We start from the raw sequence: 17,780 nt of genomic DNA on the forward strand, positions 1-17,780 counted from the left end.
ACCCCGTCGTGTCCGACTCTTTGTGACCCCATGGACTTTGGAGTCCATGGGATTCTCCAGGCCAGGATACTGGAGTGGGTAGCTGTTCCCTTCTCCAGGACATCTTCCCAACCTGGGGATCAAACCCAGGCCTTGCAGGCAGATCCTTCATCAGCTGAGCTACCAGGAAAGCTCAAGAATACTGGAGTGGGTAGCCAGCCCCTTCTCCAGGGGATCTTCCTGACCCAGGAATCGAACCCAGGTCTCCTTAATTGCAGGTGGATTCTTTACCAGCTGAGTTACCAGGGAAGCCCAAAATATCACAGTCAGCTGTCCCAGGCACTGCTGGGATTCGAACCCAGATCTCCTGTTTACTAGACAGACGCTTTAACCAGCTAAGTAAAACAGCAGTGAGATACCACTGCCAACCTATGGGAGTAGCTAGAATCCAAAATTGAAAACACCAAACGCTGGAGAGGATGTGGAGTACAGGAGATCTGACTCATTGCTGGTAGGAATGTAAGGTGTATAGCCACTTTGGAAGACAGTCTGGCAAATTCTTTACAAAATTAAACATACTCTTAACATAGAATCCAGCAGCCATGATCATTGGTATCTACTCACAGGAGTTGAAAATGTATGTCCATAAAAAAAACATGCACACGGGCATTGATAGCAGCTTTATTCCTAATTGCTGAAACCTGGAAGCCACCAAGGTGTCTTTCAGTAGGTGAATGAATAAATAAACTGTGATGCATTTAGACAATAAAATATTACTCAGAGTTGAAAAGAAATTAGTTTTCAAACCATGTGAATGTATGAAAGAAACTTAAATGCATATTACTAGGTACAAGAAGTCAATCTGAAATTACCACATACCAATGCAAACTGTACGATGTTCTGGAAAAGCCAAAACTACAAAGACAGTTAAAAGATTAGAGGTTGCCAGGAGTTTGGGAAGAAGGGAAGGATAAATAGGCAGAACATGGAGGAATTTTAGGGCAGTGAAATTATTCTGAATGATAGTACAGTGATGGATATATGTTGCTATACATTTGTCAAAACCATAGAACCTACAACACCAAGGAGAACTAATGTTAACTGTGGACTTTGGATGATAATGATATGTCAGAGTAGGTTCATCAGTTATAACAAATGTACCACTCTGGTGCTGAGCATACATGGGATGTAACAGAGGTATGTGGAAACTCTCCTTTCTGTTCACTTTTGCTATGAACCTATATTTGCTCTAAAAAGTCAAGTCTATCTTTAAGTAAAGGCAAACTAGGGACTAAATACAGAAGTAACAACAACAAATCCCCAAACCCTCTATGAATAATTTCTTAAACTCTTAAAATAGTGCACTTGAGTCATTTAAACATAGGACTTTCCAAGCGCTCTATTATCCTGGGTTAATCAGCTCTTTCTAAGCTTACACTAAATTCCTGTTTTCACATTGATGAAAATTAGATCAGGAAGGCCTTAAATCATTGATTGGAATATTGTTTTCACTCAGAAGAAAATGTCGTTCTTTTTTCTAAGGAGTTGAAGTTTGAGCTCATTAAAACAGTTTCAGGCTTTGCCTGAACCAGTCTGACTATTTTGTATAAAAATTATGTGGCCATCCTCAGCCTCCAGTTCACTCATCTCTTATCCTGAGCCATGATGGTGCCTATGTTGGCTAAAACATAAGCTAAGGGCTAATAATTTAAACACTTTTGAGTAAGAATTCCTGGGAAATGATGCTTTGTATCCTGAGAGTACAGAGAATCTCTAATTTAGCTAAGGACTGAGTTCACCGTCTGTTACCACCGCAATCCGATAGGTCCACGGGGAGTTGCCACACGTGTTTGTTATGTAGATTGTATTCGGCAGAGCAACCTTCTGGTACTTTCACTCATTTGATAAGTGGAATGTATTTGGTATGTTCTAATGAGTCTCAGACATTCTAACATGATGAGCTGAGAGATTTTATCAGGTGGAAAATAGCCTTTGGATGTTTGTGAAAAGCAGCAGGCCTGTGTAAACTTCACCATATTTAAGAAGAAATCGCTATAAAAAGTTGTAGATTGCAAGGATGTTATAAAATATTTTTGTATGTATTTCATTAATGTCCACTTTTCAGTTCCAGAATTAACCTTTTATAACCTCTGTCATTTTGTACTAAGAAGTAGAGAAGTAAAAAAAACTCCAGAAATGGTACTAACTCTATTTTTAACTCTCCAGTGACTTTTTCTTGAACGGCCAATTACTTAGGCACTCAAAAAAAATTGTTTTTAAGTTTTCACTTAATGCAAAGGACATAATCATTCAGATTATCTCAAACATACAATAATTTCCCTGGAAGAAAAACGTTATCAATATAAAGTTTTAGATTTAATTATAGTGTATTTCATGTTTCTCTTTTCACAGGATCACTAAAAATAGGTGCAATTTAAGAAATTAAGGTGAAATATAAATTCGCTACGTTCTCTCTCTCAATTTGTGCATTGAAAGTCACTGTTGAAATTTCCCCACTACCCTCCCCCCACACACACCCCCCTGTTGAAACCCTACCCATCTACAAGAGGTTTCCCTACTAAACTTTCTGGATTGCCCCCAACCAGATGTTCTGTCACCCTTCCTTGAACCCTGTTGTATTTCTTACTTTTCTTATAGCGCTTCGTACATTCTGTCTCCTATTAACACTGTTGTCACATTGACTATGCTTTATGGGAAGGACCTTCCTTGGAATCTGCAGCTTGGTCTAGTCATCCTTGGCTTCCACTCCTTGGACAGATTCAGCATCCATTAAGTATGTGTTTAACTCGCCTTGTCCTGTAGTTTTGCAGGGAGTAGTCATAGGAGCCGCTTAAAGTAGAGTCGTGGTCTTGAACTATTTCAGACTCTTAATCCTATGCTTCAGCGTCTTCTGAGGGGCTTCCTTCTGTGCTGACTGTGGCACAGTTCATTCACAGTGCTTCTCCCTGGGGGAGCCGAGCCTCTGTGACCTCAGCTCTGGTGTTGCTCAGTCCCTCAGTTGTGTCAGACTCTTTGCGACCCCATGGACTGCGTGGTTGAATGGCATCACCAACTCAATGGACATGAGTTTGAGTAAGCTCCAGGGGATGGTGGAGGACTGGGAATCATGGCATGTTGCAGCCCATGGGGTCGCAAAGAGTCAAACACAACTGAGTGGCTGAAAAACGACAACTGTTTCCACTGTTTCCCCGTCTATTTGCCATGAAGCGATGGGACCAGATGCCATGATCTTAGTTTTCTGAATGTTGAGCTTTAAGCCAGCATTTTCAGTCTCCTCTTTCACTTTCATCAAGAAGCTCTTTAGTTCTTCTACACTTTCAGTCATAAGGGTGGTGTCATCTGAATACCTGAGGTTATTGATATTTCTCCTGGCAATCATGATTCCAGCTTGTGCTTCTTCCAGCCCAGCGTTTCTCATGATGTACTCTGCATATAAGTTAAATAACCAGGGTGACAATATACAGCCTTGACATACTCCTTTCCCGATTTGGAACCAGTCTGTTGTTCCATCTCCAGTTCTAACTGCTGCTTCCTGACCTGCATATAGGTTTCTCAGGAGGCAGGTAAGGTTGTCTGGTATCCCGATCTCTTGAAGAATTTTCCACAGTTTGTTATGATTCACGGAATCAAAAGCTTTAGCATGGTCAATGAAGCAGAAGTAGATGTTTTTCTGGAATTCTCTACCTTTTTCAATGATCCTATAGATGTTGCCAATTTGATCTCTGGTTCCTCTGCCTTTTCTAAATCCAGTTTGCACATCTGGAAGTTCTTGGCTCACACACTGTTGAAGTCTAGCTTGCAGGATTTTGAGCATTACTTTGCTAGCATGTGAAATGAATGCAATTGTATGGTAGTTTGAACATTCTTTGTCATTGCCTTTCTTTGTGATTGGAGTGAAAATTAGCTTTCTGCAATCCTGTCGCCACTGCTGAGTTTTCCACCTTTGCTGGCATATTGAGTGCAACACTTTAACAGCATTATCTTTTAGGTTTTGGCAAAGTTCAGCTGGAATTCTATCACCTCCATTAGCTTTGTTCGTTCTAAGACCCACTTGACTTCATACTCCAGGATTTCTGGCTGTAGGTGACTGATCACACCATTGTGGTTATCCAGGTTACTAAAGTATTTTTTTGTATAGTTCTTCTGTGTATTCTTTCCACCTCTTCTTCATGTTTTTCTTGAAGAGATCTCTAGTATTTCCCATTCAATTGTTTTCCTATATTTCTTTGCATTGTTCACTTAAAAAGGTTTTCTTGTCTCTCCTTGCTATTCTTTGGGGCTGTGTATTCAGATGGGTGTTATCTTTCCTTTTCTCCTTTGCCTTTCACTTTTCCTCTTTTCTCAGTTATTTGTAAGGCCTCATCAGATAATCATTTTGCCTTTCTGCATTTGTTTTTCTTGGGGATGATTTTGATCACCATCTCCTGTACAATGTTATGAACCTCCGTCCATAGTCCATCAGGCACTGTCTATCAGATCTAATCCTTGGAATCTATTTGTCACTTCCCCTGTATAATGATAAGGGATTTGATTTAGGTCATACCTGAATGGCCTAGTGGTTTTCCCTAGTTTCTTCAATTTAAGCCTGAATTTTGCAATAAGGAGTTCATGATCTGAGCCACAGTCAGATTCTGGTCTTATTTTTGCTGACTATATAGAATTCTCCACCTTTGGCTGTAAAGAATATAATCAATCTGATTTCGGTGTTAACCATCTGCTGGCGTCCATGTGTAGAGTCTTCTCTTGTGTTGTTGTTGTTGTGTTTGCTATGACCAGTGTGTTTTCTTGGCAAAACGTTGTTAGCCTTTGTCGTGCTTCATTTTGTACTCCGAGGCCAAACTTGCCTGTTACTCCAGGTATCTCTTAAAGTCTAAATTTTGCATTTCAGCCCCCTATGGTGAAAAAGACATCTTTTTGTCATGGTAGTTCAAGAAGGTCTTGTAGGTCCTCATAGAACCATTCAACTTCAGCTTTAGCATTTGTGATTGGGGCGTAGACTTGGATTACTGTGATATTGAATGGTTTGCCTTGGAAATGAACTGAGATCATTCTGTTATTTTTGAGATTGCACCCAAGTACTGCATTTCAGATTCTTTTGTTGACTGTGAGGGCTACTCAGCTTACTAAAAATAAACCAAATGTTTCCAAAGTTTAATTTCTGTCCCCTCAAAACTGTCTTGCAACTACCTATCAAATTAATGAAACAAGGAAAAGTTATTATACTTTCATATTTTGTTACCTTTAAGAGCAATGTTAACCATATATTTTATTTACATATATAGTACATATATTTAATATATATGCACATTAAATACATTTATTTAAATATATAGTACCTATATACTAGTATGTATATATATACATATGTGTGTATATATATATACATATATATATACTAGAACATCTAACGCTTTTCCTAAGAAAAAATCTATTCTCTCTGAAAAAAGGAAACTGATTAACCTAAGAAGTCTAAAATAAAATTAAGAAACTGTAATTTGGGAGGAGCCAAGATGGCGGAGGAGTAGGACGGAGAGACCACTTTCTCTCCTAGAAATTCATCAAAAAAATAACTGAACGCAGAGCAAACTTCACAAAACAACTTCTGATCGCTAGCTGAGGTCATCAGGCGCCCAGAAAAGCAGCCCATTGTCTTCGAAAGGAGGTAGGACAAAATATAAAAGATTAAAAGCGAAACAAAAGAGCTAAGGACGGAGATCCGTCCCGGGAAGGGACTTAATAGAGGACGTTCCCAGACACCGGGAAACCCTCGCTCTGGCGGGCCTGGGGGAAGTGTTGGAATCTCAAGAGTTTGAATCTGACTGGGAGGGATACAATAAATAAAACCCACAGGTTAAGAGCCTAAAAGCAACTCCCAGCAGAAAAGTACCCCAGACGCCCGCATCCGCCACCAGCAAGTGGGGACGGAACGGAGAGGAGCGGGCGGCATTACTTGGGGCTGGATCCGGGCCTGAGCGCCTTGAGGACAATCGGAGGGAGCTTTTGTGAGTTGCCAACTTGAACTGTGGGACAGCAAAAGAGACAGAAAATTAACCGGCCCGAACACACTGCCGGCCGTTCGCAGAACAAAGGGACCGAGATTCTGGGCGGCCGAAGCCCGCCGGGAGGGTCGTGGCGAGACGGAGGGCGCGGGCGCCCGACCGGCGCGGGCGGGAGCTGAGGCTGGGGACGCGGAGGGCGGAGGGCGCGCGCTCCCGACTGGCGCCGGCGGGGACTGAGACTGGGACCGCGCAGGGCAGAAGACGCGCCGCACCCGGGGAGAGAGCGCCCGTCAAGCGCCTGGCTGCCTGGGCCGCTCGGGCGGCGTGGGGACGGAGCGCGGGCCCGGCTTTGTGTGCCGCGCTTTTGTGAATCGCCCGAGGGCTGGAGCCGCGCGCAGCTTGGCGCGCGCTTCAGACGGAGCAGCCCGGAGCCTGAGCAGCGCAGATCGAGAAAAGAGCGCAAGCCTCTCCCGGGAGCGCCGGTCCCTCCCCGCACAGCCCCTCCCCGCACAGCCCCTCCCCGCAGCGCGACGGAACTAGCTACCTGAATAAGAATCCACCTCCGCCCCGTGTGTCAGGGCGGAAATTAGGCGCGGAAGAGACCGGCAACAGAACCCAAATAAACAAAGGGAACCGCTTCAGAAGGGACCGGTGCAACAGATTAAAATCCCTGAAGAAACCACCGACTGACTACACCGGAAGGGCCTGTAGATATCGAGAAGTGTAAGCTGGAACGAGGAGCTATCTGAAGCTGAGCCGAACCCACACTGACCGCAACAGCTCCAGGGAAACTCCTAGATATATTTTTTCTTTTTCTTTTTTTTTCTTTTTTTCTTTTTTTTTTTTTTTTTTTTTTTTTTTTAAGTAAGGAAAAAAAAAATTTTTTTTTCTTTCTTTTTTCTTGGTTCTCTTTTATTTTCCTTTAAAAATTCCTTATTACTCCCCCATTACTCCTTAACTTTCATTTTCATAGATTTTTACGATTTTTTTTAATTAGGCAAAACAATTTTTTTTTTCTCTTTCTTTTTTCTTTTTTTCTTTTCTTTTTTCTTCTCTTCTATTTTCTTTTTCTTTTTCTCTTATTTCTTTTAAAGCCCTCTAGCACTCCTTTTACTACGCCTTAATTTTCATTTTCAATCCACTATAACCTTACAGAAGAAAGAGAAAGGGAAAAAAAAAAAAAAAAGAAGAGAAGCCCTATTTTTATACCAAACTTCATATATATTTCTAAAATTTCTTTCGTGTGTTTTGGTTTTTGTTTTTAATATAGTATTTTTAAGAGTCTAACCTCTACTCTAGATTTTTAATTTTTGTTTTTCAGTATATGATATAAATTGTGAACATTTAAGAATCCAATATTCAGCTCCCATTTTTATTCACGAGTGTGTTGATTATTCTCTCCCAATCTTGACTCTGTTTTCTACCTCAGAACACCTCTATTTCCTCCTTTCCCCTTCTCTTCCCAATCCAATTCTGTGAATCTTTGTGGGTGTCCGGGCTACGGAGAACACTCTGGGATCAGACAACTTCGTAGATCTGTCTCTCTCCTCTTGAGTCCCCCTCTTTCTCCTCCTGCCCATCTCTATCTCCCTCCTCCCTCTCCTCTTCTCCATGTAACTCGGTGAACCTCTCTGGGTGTCCCTAACGGGGGAGAAACTTTCCACCATTAACATAGAAGTTTTATTATCAGTGCTGTATAGTTGGAGAAGTCCTGAGACTATAGGAAGAATAAAACTGAAATCCAGAAGCAGGAGACTTAAGCCCAAAACCTGAGAACACCAGAAAACTCCTGACTACATGAATCTTTAAGTAATAAGTGACCCTACAAAAGCCTCCATACCTGCAACGAAACCAACCACCACCCAAGAGCCAATAAGTTTTAGAGCACGACATACCACGCAAATTCTCCAGCAACGCAGGAACATTGCCCTGAACGTCAACATACAGACTGCCCAAGGTCACACCTAACACATAGACCCATCTCAAAACTCATTACTGGGCACTCCATTGCTATCCAAAGAGAAGAAATCAAGATCCGCACACCAGAACACTGACGCAAGCTTCGCTAATCAGGAAACCTTGACAAGCCAATCGTCTAACCCCACCCACTGGGTAAAACCTCCACAATAAAAAGGAACCACAGACCTCCAGAATACAGAAAGCCCACTCCAGACACAGCAATCTAAACAAGATGAAAAGGCAGAGAAATACCCAACAGGTAAAGGAACATGAAAAGGGCCCACCAAGTCAAACAAAAGAGGAGGAGATAGGGAATCTACCTGAAAAAGAATTTAGAATAATGATAATAAAAATGATCCAAAATCTTGAAAGCAAAATGGAGGTACAGATAAATAGCCTGGAGACAAAGATTGAAAAGATGCAAGAAATGTTTAATAAAGACCTAGAAGAAATAAAAAAGAGTCAATTGAAAATGAATAATGCAATGAATGAGATCAAAAACACTCTGGAGGGAACCAAGAGTAGAATAACGGAGACAGAAGATAGGATAAGTGAGGTAGAAGATAAAATGGTGGAAATAAATGAAGCAGAGAGGAAAAAAGAAAAAAGGATCAAAAGAAATGAGGACAACCTCAGGGACCTCTGGGACAATGTGAAACGCCCCAACATTCGAATCATAGGAGTTCCAGAAGAAGAAGACAAAAAGAAAGGCCATGAGAAAATACTCGAGGAGATAATAGCTGAAAACTTCCCTAAAATGGGGAAGGAAATAGCCACCCAAGTCCAAGAAACCCAGAGAGTCCCAAACAGGATAAACCCAAGGCAAAACACCCCAAGACACATATTAATCAAATTAACAAAGATCAAACACAAAGAACAAATACTAAAAGCAGCAAGGGAGAAACAACAAATAACACACAAAGGGATTCCCATAAGGATAACAGCTGATCTATCAATAGAAACCCTCCAGGCCAGAAGGGAATGGCAGGACATACTGAAAGTAATGAAAGAGAATAACCTACAACCTAGATTACTGTACCCAGCAAGGATCTCATTCAGATATGAAGGAGAATTCAAAAGCTTTACAGACAAGCAAAAGCTGAGAGAATTCAGCACCACCAAACCAGCTCTTCAACAAATGCTAAAGGATCTTCTCTAGACAGGAAATGCAGAAAGGTTGTATAAACGTGAACCCAAAACAACAAAGTAAATGACAACGGGACCACACCTATCAATAATTACCTTAAATGTAAATGGGTTGAATGCCCCAACCAAAAGACAAAGATTGGCTGAATGGATACAAAAACAAGACCCCTATATATGCTGTCTACAAGAGACCCACCTCAAAACAAGGGACACATACAGACTCAAAGTGAAGGGCTGGAAAAAAATATTTCACGCAAACGGAGACCAAAAGAAAGCAGGAGTCGCAATACTCATATCAGATAAAATAGACTTTCAAATAAAGGATGTGAAAAGAGACAAAGAAGGTCACTACATAATGATCAAAGGATCAATCCAAGAAGAAGATATAACAATTATAAATATATATGCACCCAACATAGGAGCACCGCAATATGTACGGCAAACACTAACGAGTATGAAAGAGGAAATTAATAGTAACACAATAATAGTGGGAGACTTTAATACCTCACTCACAACCATGGATAGATCAACTAAACAGAAAATCAACAAGGAAACACAAACCTTAAATGATACAATGGACCAGCTAGACCTAATTGATATCTATAGGACATTTCACCCCAAAACAATCAACTTCACCTTTTTCTCAAGTGCACACGGAACCTTCTCCAGAATAGATCACATCCTGGGCCATAAATCTGGTCTTGGAAAATTCAAAAAAATTGAAATCATTCCAGTCATCTTTTCTGACCACAGTGCAGTAAGATTAGATCTCAATTACAGGAAAAAAATTGTTAAAAATTCCAACATATGGAGGCTAAATAACACGCTTCTGAATAACCAACAAATCATAGAAGAAATCAAAAAAGAAATCAAAGTATGTATAGAAATAAATGAAAATGAAAACACAACAACCCAAAACCTATGGGACACTGTAAAAGCAGTGCTAAGGGGAAGGTTCATAGCATTACAGGCACACATCAAGAAACAAGAAAAAAACCAAATAAATAACCTAACTCTACACCTAAAACAATTAGAGAAGGAAGAAATGAAGAACCCCAGGGTTAGCAGAAGGAAAGAAATCTTAAAAATTAGGGCAGAAATCAATGCAAAAGAAACTAAAGAGACCATAGCAAAAATCAACAAAGCTAAAAGCTGGTTTTTTGAAAAAATAAACAAAATTGACAAACCATTAGCAAGACTCATTAAGAAACAAAGAGAGAAGAACCAAATTAACAAAATAAGAAATGAAAAGGGTGAGATCACAACAGACAACACTGAAATACAAAGGATCATAAGAGACTACTACCAGCAGCTCTATGCCAATAAAATGGACAACTTGGATGAAATGGACAAATTCTTATAAAAGTATAACTTTCCAAAACTGAACCAGGAAGAAATAGAAGATCTTAACAGAGCCATCACAAGCAAGGAAATCAAAACTGTAATCAGAAATCTTCCAGCAAACAAAAGCCCAGGACCAGATGGCTTCACAGCTGAATTCTACCAAAAATTTAGAGAAGAGCTAACACCTATCTTACTGAAACTCTTCCAGAAAATTGCAGAAGAAGGAAAACTTCCAAACTCATTCTATGAGGCCACCATCACCCTAATTCCAAAACCAGACAAAGATGCCACAAAAAAAGAAAACTACAGGCCAATATCACTGATGAACATAGATGCAAAAATCCTTAACAAAATTCTAGCAAACAGAATCCAACAACATATTAAAAAAATCATACACCATGACCAAGTGGGCTTTATCCCAGGAATGCAAGGATTCTTTAATATCCGCAAATCGATCAACGTAATACACCACATTAACAAATTGAAAGATAAAAAACATATGATTATCTCAATAGATGCAGAGAAAGCCTTTGACAAAATTCAACACTCATTTATGATTAAAACTCTCCAGAAAGCAGGAATAGAAGGAACATACCTCAACATAATAAAAGCTATATATGACAAACCCACAGCAAGCATCACCCTCAATGGTGAAAAATTGAAAGCATTTCCTCTGAAATCAGGAACAAGACAAGGATGCCCACTCTCACCACTACTATTCAACATAGTGTTGGAAGTTTTGGCCACAGCAATCAGAGCAGAAAAAGACATAAAAGGAATCCAGATAGGAAAAGAAGAAGTGAAACTCTCGCTGTTTGCAGATGACATGATCCTCTACATAGAAAATCCTAAAGACTCTACCAGAAAATTACTAGAGCTAATTAATGAATATAGTAAAGTTGCAGGATATAAAATTAACACACAGAAATCCCTTGCATTCCTATACACTAACAATGAAAAAACAGAAAGAGAAATTAAGGAAACAATACCATTCACCATTGCAACAAAAAGAATAAAATACTTAGGAGTATATCTACCTAAAGAAACAAAAGACCTATACATAGAAAACTATAAAACACTGATGAAAGAAATCAAAGAGGACACAAACAGTTGGAGAAACATACCGTGTTCATGGATTGGAAGAATCAATATTGTCAAAATGGCTATTCTACCCAAAGCAATCTATAGATTCAATGCAATCCCTATCAAGCTACCAACGGTATTTTTCACAGAACTAGAACAAATAATTTCACAATTTGTATGGAAATACAAAAAACCTCGAATAGCCAAAGTAATCTTGAGAAAGAAGAATGGAACTGGAGGAATCAACCTGCCTGACTTCAGACTCTACTACAAAGCCACAGTCATCAAGACAGTATGGTACTGGCACAAAGACAGAAATATAGATCAATGGAACAGAATAGAAAGCCCAGAGATAAATCCACGAACCTATGGACAGCTTATCTTTGACAAAGGAGGCAAGGATATACAATGGAAAAAAGACAATCTCTTTAACAAGTGGTGCTGGGAAAACTGGTTAACCACTTGTAAAAGAATGAAACTAGAACACTTCCTAACACCATACACAAAAATAAACTCAAAATGGATTAAAGATCTAAATGTAAGACCAGAAACTATAAAACTCCTAGAGGAGAACATAGGCAAAACACTCTCCGACATAAATCACAGCAAGATCTTCTATGACCCACCTCCCAGAATATTGGAAATAAAAGCAAAAATAAACAAATGGGACCTAATGAAAATTAAAAGCTTTTGCACAACAAAGGAAACTACAAGTAAGGTGAAAAGACAGCCCTCAGATTGGGAGAAAATAATAGCAAATGAGGAAACAGACAAAGGATTAATCTCAAAAATATACAAGCAACTCCTGAAGCTCAATTCCAGAAAAATAAACGACCCAATCAAAAAATGGGCCAAAGAACTAAACAGACATTTCTCCAAAGAAGACATACAGATGGCTAACAAACACATGAAAAGATGCTCCACATCACTCATCATCAGAGAAATGCAAATCAAAACCACAATGAGGTACCATTACACGCCAGTCAGGATGGCTGCTATCCAAAAGTCTACAAGCAATAAATGCTGGAGAGGGTGTGGAGAAAAGGGAACCCTCTTACACTGTTGGTGGGAATGCAAACTAGTACAGCCACTATGGAAAACAGTGTGGAGATTTCTTAAAAAACTGGAAATAGAACTGCCATATGACCCAGCAATCCCACTTCTGGGCATACACACTGAGGAATCCAGATCTGAAAGAGACACCTGCACCCCAATGTTCATCGCAGCACTGTTTATAATAGCCAGGACATGGAAGCAACCTAGATGCCCATCAGCAGATGAATGGATAAAGAAGCTGTGGTACATATACACCATGGAATATTACTCAGCCGTTAAAAAGAATTCATTTGAATCAGTTCTAATGAGATGGATGAAACTGGAGCCCATTATACAGAGTGAAGTAAGTCAGAAAGATAAAGAACATTACAGTATACTAACACATATATACGGAATTTAGATAGATGGTGGCGATAACCCTATATGCAAAACAGAAAAAGAGACACAGAAATACAGAACAGACTTTTGAACTCTGGGGGAGAACGTGAGGGTGGGATGTTTCGAAAGAACAGCATGTATATTATCTATGGTGAAACGGACCACCAGCCCAGGTGGGATACATGAGTCAAGTGCTCGGGCCTGGTGCACTGGGAGGACCCTGAGGAGTCGGGTGGGGAGGGATGTGGGAGGGGGGATCGGGATGGGGAATACATGTAACTATATGGCTGATTCATGTCAATGTATAACAAAACCCACTGAAATGTTGTAAAGTGATTGGCCTCCAACTAATAAAATAATATTAAAAAAAAAATAAATAAAACCAAAAAAAAAATAAATAAATAAATAAATAAATAAAAATATTTGTACACCAAAGGCTTAAATGCCTTCACCCTATTAATTGGAATGGAACAAAATTCTAATATCTTTTTTGTGACATGTCACTGATTTAACATGAAGAATTTCAGTACATTTTAACAAGTCATAAGGGAATTTTAGGGGCTTCCCCGGTGGCACTAGTGGTAAAGAACCCACCTGCCAGTGCAGGAGATGTAAGAGACTCGAGTTTAACCCCTAGCTTGGGAAGATCGTCTGGAGATAGGCATGACAACCCAGTTCAGTATTCTTGCCTGGAGAATCCCATGGACAGAGGAGCCTGGTGGGCTACAGTCCATAGCTTAGAAAAGAGCTGAATACGACTGAAGCGACTTAGCAGGCAGGCAGGCAGGCAACGCAATTTTAAATGATACAAATAGAAGGAGGTGACAAGGTGGTTATGAGCATAAGTTTTCAGCGTCATAAGAGTGTTCTTTTTCTAAGAGTAAATATAATAAAACACTGACAATATAAATCTAGTCCTAGTCCTGATCATTTGTATTCTAATTAATATGATGGTCTCACATATGTTCTGAATAAACTTTATTTTTTCATTAAAAAAAAAAAAAAAAAAAGAAACTGTAATTTAGTGTAGTCTGTTGCATGGTTTTTAATAAGACAAGCCATTTTATTGCCTATGAACCTAATGATCACATTAGGAATATTGTTTTTACTTTCCTACCTGAAAGCACTGAAAAGTTCAAATGAGATAAAGTAGATAGTCGCACATGAAAAGTGTCAGAAGCGGACATGGCCCAGGTGAGTGGCTCAGGGCCTGTGTTCTGGAGTCAGCTCTCTGGGGTTTGAATCATGATGTGGTCCTTGCTCTCTGCATCTGTCTATGTGATACTTCATCTGTAAAATGGGAAATTAGAAGTAAACCTCTCAAGAGCTCTCAAGAGAAGTGAGAAAAATCAATGAAACACATTTAGCACTGTATCTAGCATTACTCTTGTGATATGGTTTCAATAGTGGGTTGATTAAGATCTCTTAATATCCCAGAGAACTTTAATCTACATTACATGGCCCAAGCAAGCAATTAATATATAAATTTTCTGGGAGGACCAAAGTGACTAAACAGTTTCATAGAAAACATGTTTGTCTCTGTGTATTTAACTGTTACATCAAACACTCAAAGCCTCTTAAATAATAGTGAGTATAAAGTATGACCCTCTTTAATATTCAAACTAAATACCTAACTCTCAAAAGCAAATATGATTTTAGCTCCAGGAGCAAAACTTGACTTTCAACCTCTTTCAAGATTCCCATTTATGAAGCAACCATCCTCTGTACCCCAATCTACTCACTTCAAAGAGGGCTTACGTTTCTTGTTGATGTTAATTGTTCAGCTCCTACGTACATCCCCTGAGGGAGAGCAGTGTATATGTATCATATGATGCATTGTACGATTTTGGTTAGTAGCAAATTCAAGAGCAGAAAAAAAACCCTCTGGTAGCCCATTTTGACAATTCTTATAATTTGTGGTGATGTTTTCATTACAGCGTTGTCACACAGGAAGCCACAAAAGGACTAGACATAGACCAACCCATCCACATTTCTTCCAGCCAGTAATCATATCACCACCTGCCAGTGACCCAGACTTCCTTCCAGGGACCTAGTTCTTTCCATATACTGGATATTGTGGCCCCTAAACTCATTAAAGAATTGGACTTGCTACATAGTTAAAAATGCCATTATCTGTGTTTTATTAGACTCCATGATTTAATCTTCCAGAAATATCTGAAACCGCAAGATGAATGTTGGGTATGACAAAAGTATGCCAGCGGGATTTTGAAAACCATGGAGAAAACCTATAGGAAATGTTAGGAAAGAATAGGGCAAGAAACAAATGACCTGGAAAAAAATATATAGACACCATAACATTGGATTCATGCTATACCCTCCTTACAGTCTTATAGGGTAGATTTTGAAAATCCAGAAAGCATGTGGACTTTGTCCAAACCTGATTTTTTTGAAAAAGCCATAGCTTTTATTGGACTAACTTTTTTAAAAAAGAAAAAAACAGGTAACGTTTGCTGACACAATGTCTAGACCATGTTGGAGTCTTTGTATTTGATTATTTTTTTCTCTAGTTCCTGAATTACTTTTTGTAGGTATGAAGGTGCCTAATACGCTAAAGAAGAACAAAACCAATTTAAAACCTTGAGTCTACTCATCAGTTAGAGAAACCATCCACAATATTTTATTAGTAATATTTTACTTCAATCACTCCATTTGATGCTATGGCGCATTTGACAGGATTGAGAATTTCTTTCTTCAGATATTCCTTTCTTGATATTTAGAATGGGTATCCTGGCTTGAATCTAACTCTCTTGAAAATTTTCCATGATTTTTGTCTCGGGTTGCTGGTCTGCCACCCACCCTTAGACAGACAGGTAGGTAGACAGATAAACTGTCATCGTCATTCAGCCGCCAAGTCGTGTCCGGCTCGTCACGACCCCACGGGCTGCAGCACACCAGGCTTCCTGGTCCTTCACCAGCCAGAAGACAGATAGATAGCTATTGGACCCTCTTCTTGTTCTACCTTCTCTGGCCATCTTATTCACCAACATAGCTCTATCACCAAAAAATCAATAATATCAAAATGGTGCTCTCTAGTCCTTACCTCTGTCCTGAACTTCAGAATCAGATTTTCATCTGCTGAACACATAATCATCCGCAAGGATACTGCATCATTCATAAATTCACATTTTTATATTTTATGTTACTGTAAACTTATATATATTTTTTAAAAAGCCATGCATAGTGCTTTTTATCCTCATGGTCACATTGGGGATTGCACAAAAGGCCGTTGCGACTGAACATCTCCTTCTCTTTGCCTCCCATGGCGTCTTTTGTATAACTATCATACAGTAAAATGATTGCTCACTTTCCTGCCTGTGTTCCCGGCTACAGAGAATTTTATCTGCAGTGAGCGTTATTTCTTATTAATCTTACGTCCCGACCAGCAGAACAGTGCCCAGCACAAAGGGAAAGTTCAGTCAGTGTTGACAAATGGATGAATCAATCATGCAGTTTGTGCAACTGACTTTATTATCTTCACCTTTCTCGCTGTTTCAATTTTTTAGTTTGGACATCATATAATTATATCTTCTGTCTACACTTCATTTGTTGTAAAAGGCACATTTCCCTAAAGCTTACAGCTCATAGTTACTTTGTCGGCAAATTGTTTGGCAGTATTGAGAGCAGAGATGTATGTTGTCATATAATCTTCACCGTAATGATCTAGAGAACAGGCAAAAATTAATTCCTCTTTATTGTCTCAGAGAAGTATAAATATATGGAAGTGTTTGAGCCTCTCAATGACTTGGAACCTCTCACTAATTCTGTGCATCCAGCCTCCCAAAGTGCATGTGGCATTCACAGAGAGGGCGTGTTTCCAGGCTATATTTCATAGTACATGACCTCAAAATTCTTCCTGCAATCTCAGTTCCAGCGTTTAAAAATCAGCACTAATTACATAATGTCTCTCACTGCTACTTTATTATTTAGGTAATATATTTTAAGTGTTATCTAAAGCATTTTGGAGACATATTAATGAACAGCATGGTTGATGGAGATATGAGAATCTCTCTTAATGTGTCTCATCCTTACCAAATAATTTTCCTAATTTTAGCCTTTTCATTGTAAGTTGCATTTCCCTGAACTTTTCTTCATTCAATAAATTTAAAGGCATGGCTATGTGCCAAGCACTTTCTGATTTTAAAAATTTTTAATCCCACCTTTGGGAAACTTACATTCTGTAGATGATGGTTTAGTTGCTAAATCACGTCAGACTCTTGTAACTGCATGGACTGCAGCCTGCCAAATTCCCCTGTTCATGGGATTCTCCAGGCCAAAACACTGGAGTGGGTTGCCATTCCCTCCTCCAGGGGATCTTTCCCATCCAGGGATGGGTCCTTGGTCTCCTGTGTAGCAGGTGGATTCTTCACCGAATGAGCTACAAGGGAAGCCACATTCAAAAGAGGAAGAGCTCAATAAACAAGGTAATTAAGTAAAAAGCAAGTACAGTAAACAATGAAAAGTGCTAGGAATCAAAATTAAGCAGAGAAGAGGGAGAAGTGGGGTCATGCTTACATTTTGGGTAGAGTAACCAAGGTAAGCCTCTCTGTGAATAGGATGTTTAAGTAAAGACCAAGAAAAAAGTGAGTTCTGCAAAATGCACTCCCAACAGAGAGAAAAGCAAGCGCAATGGACCTGGGAACGAGTATACCTGGGGTATTAGAGGAAACACAAGGAAGCCAAGGAAACTGGAGCTCGGGAAGGCAGGTTGCAGACAATGACTGTGTGGGTGTGCACGTGTGGGTGTGAGAGGAACAGAAAAGTGAAAGTGAAGTCGCTCAGTCGTGTCTGACTCTG

Source organism: Muntiacus reevesi, chromosome 1, assembly GCF_963930625.1.
Source record: "Muntiacus reevesi chromosome 1, mMunRee1.1, whole genome shotgun sequence".
Classification (NCBI taxonomy): Eukaryota; Metazoa; Chordata; class Mammalia; order Artiodactyla; family Cervidae; genus Muntiacus; species Muntiacus reevesi.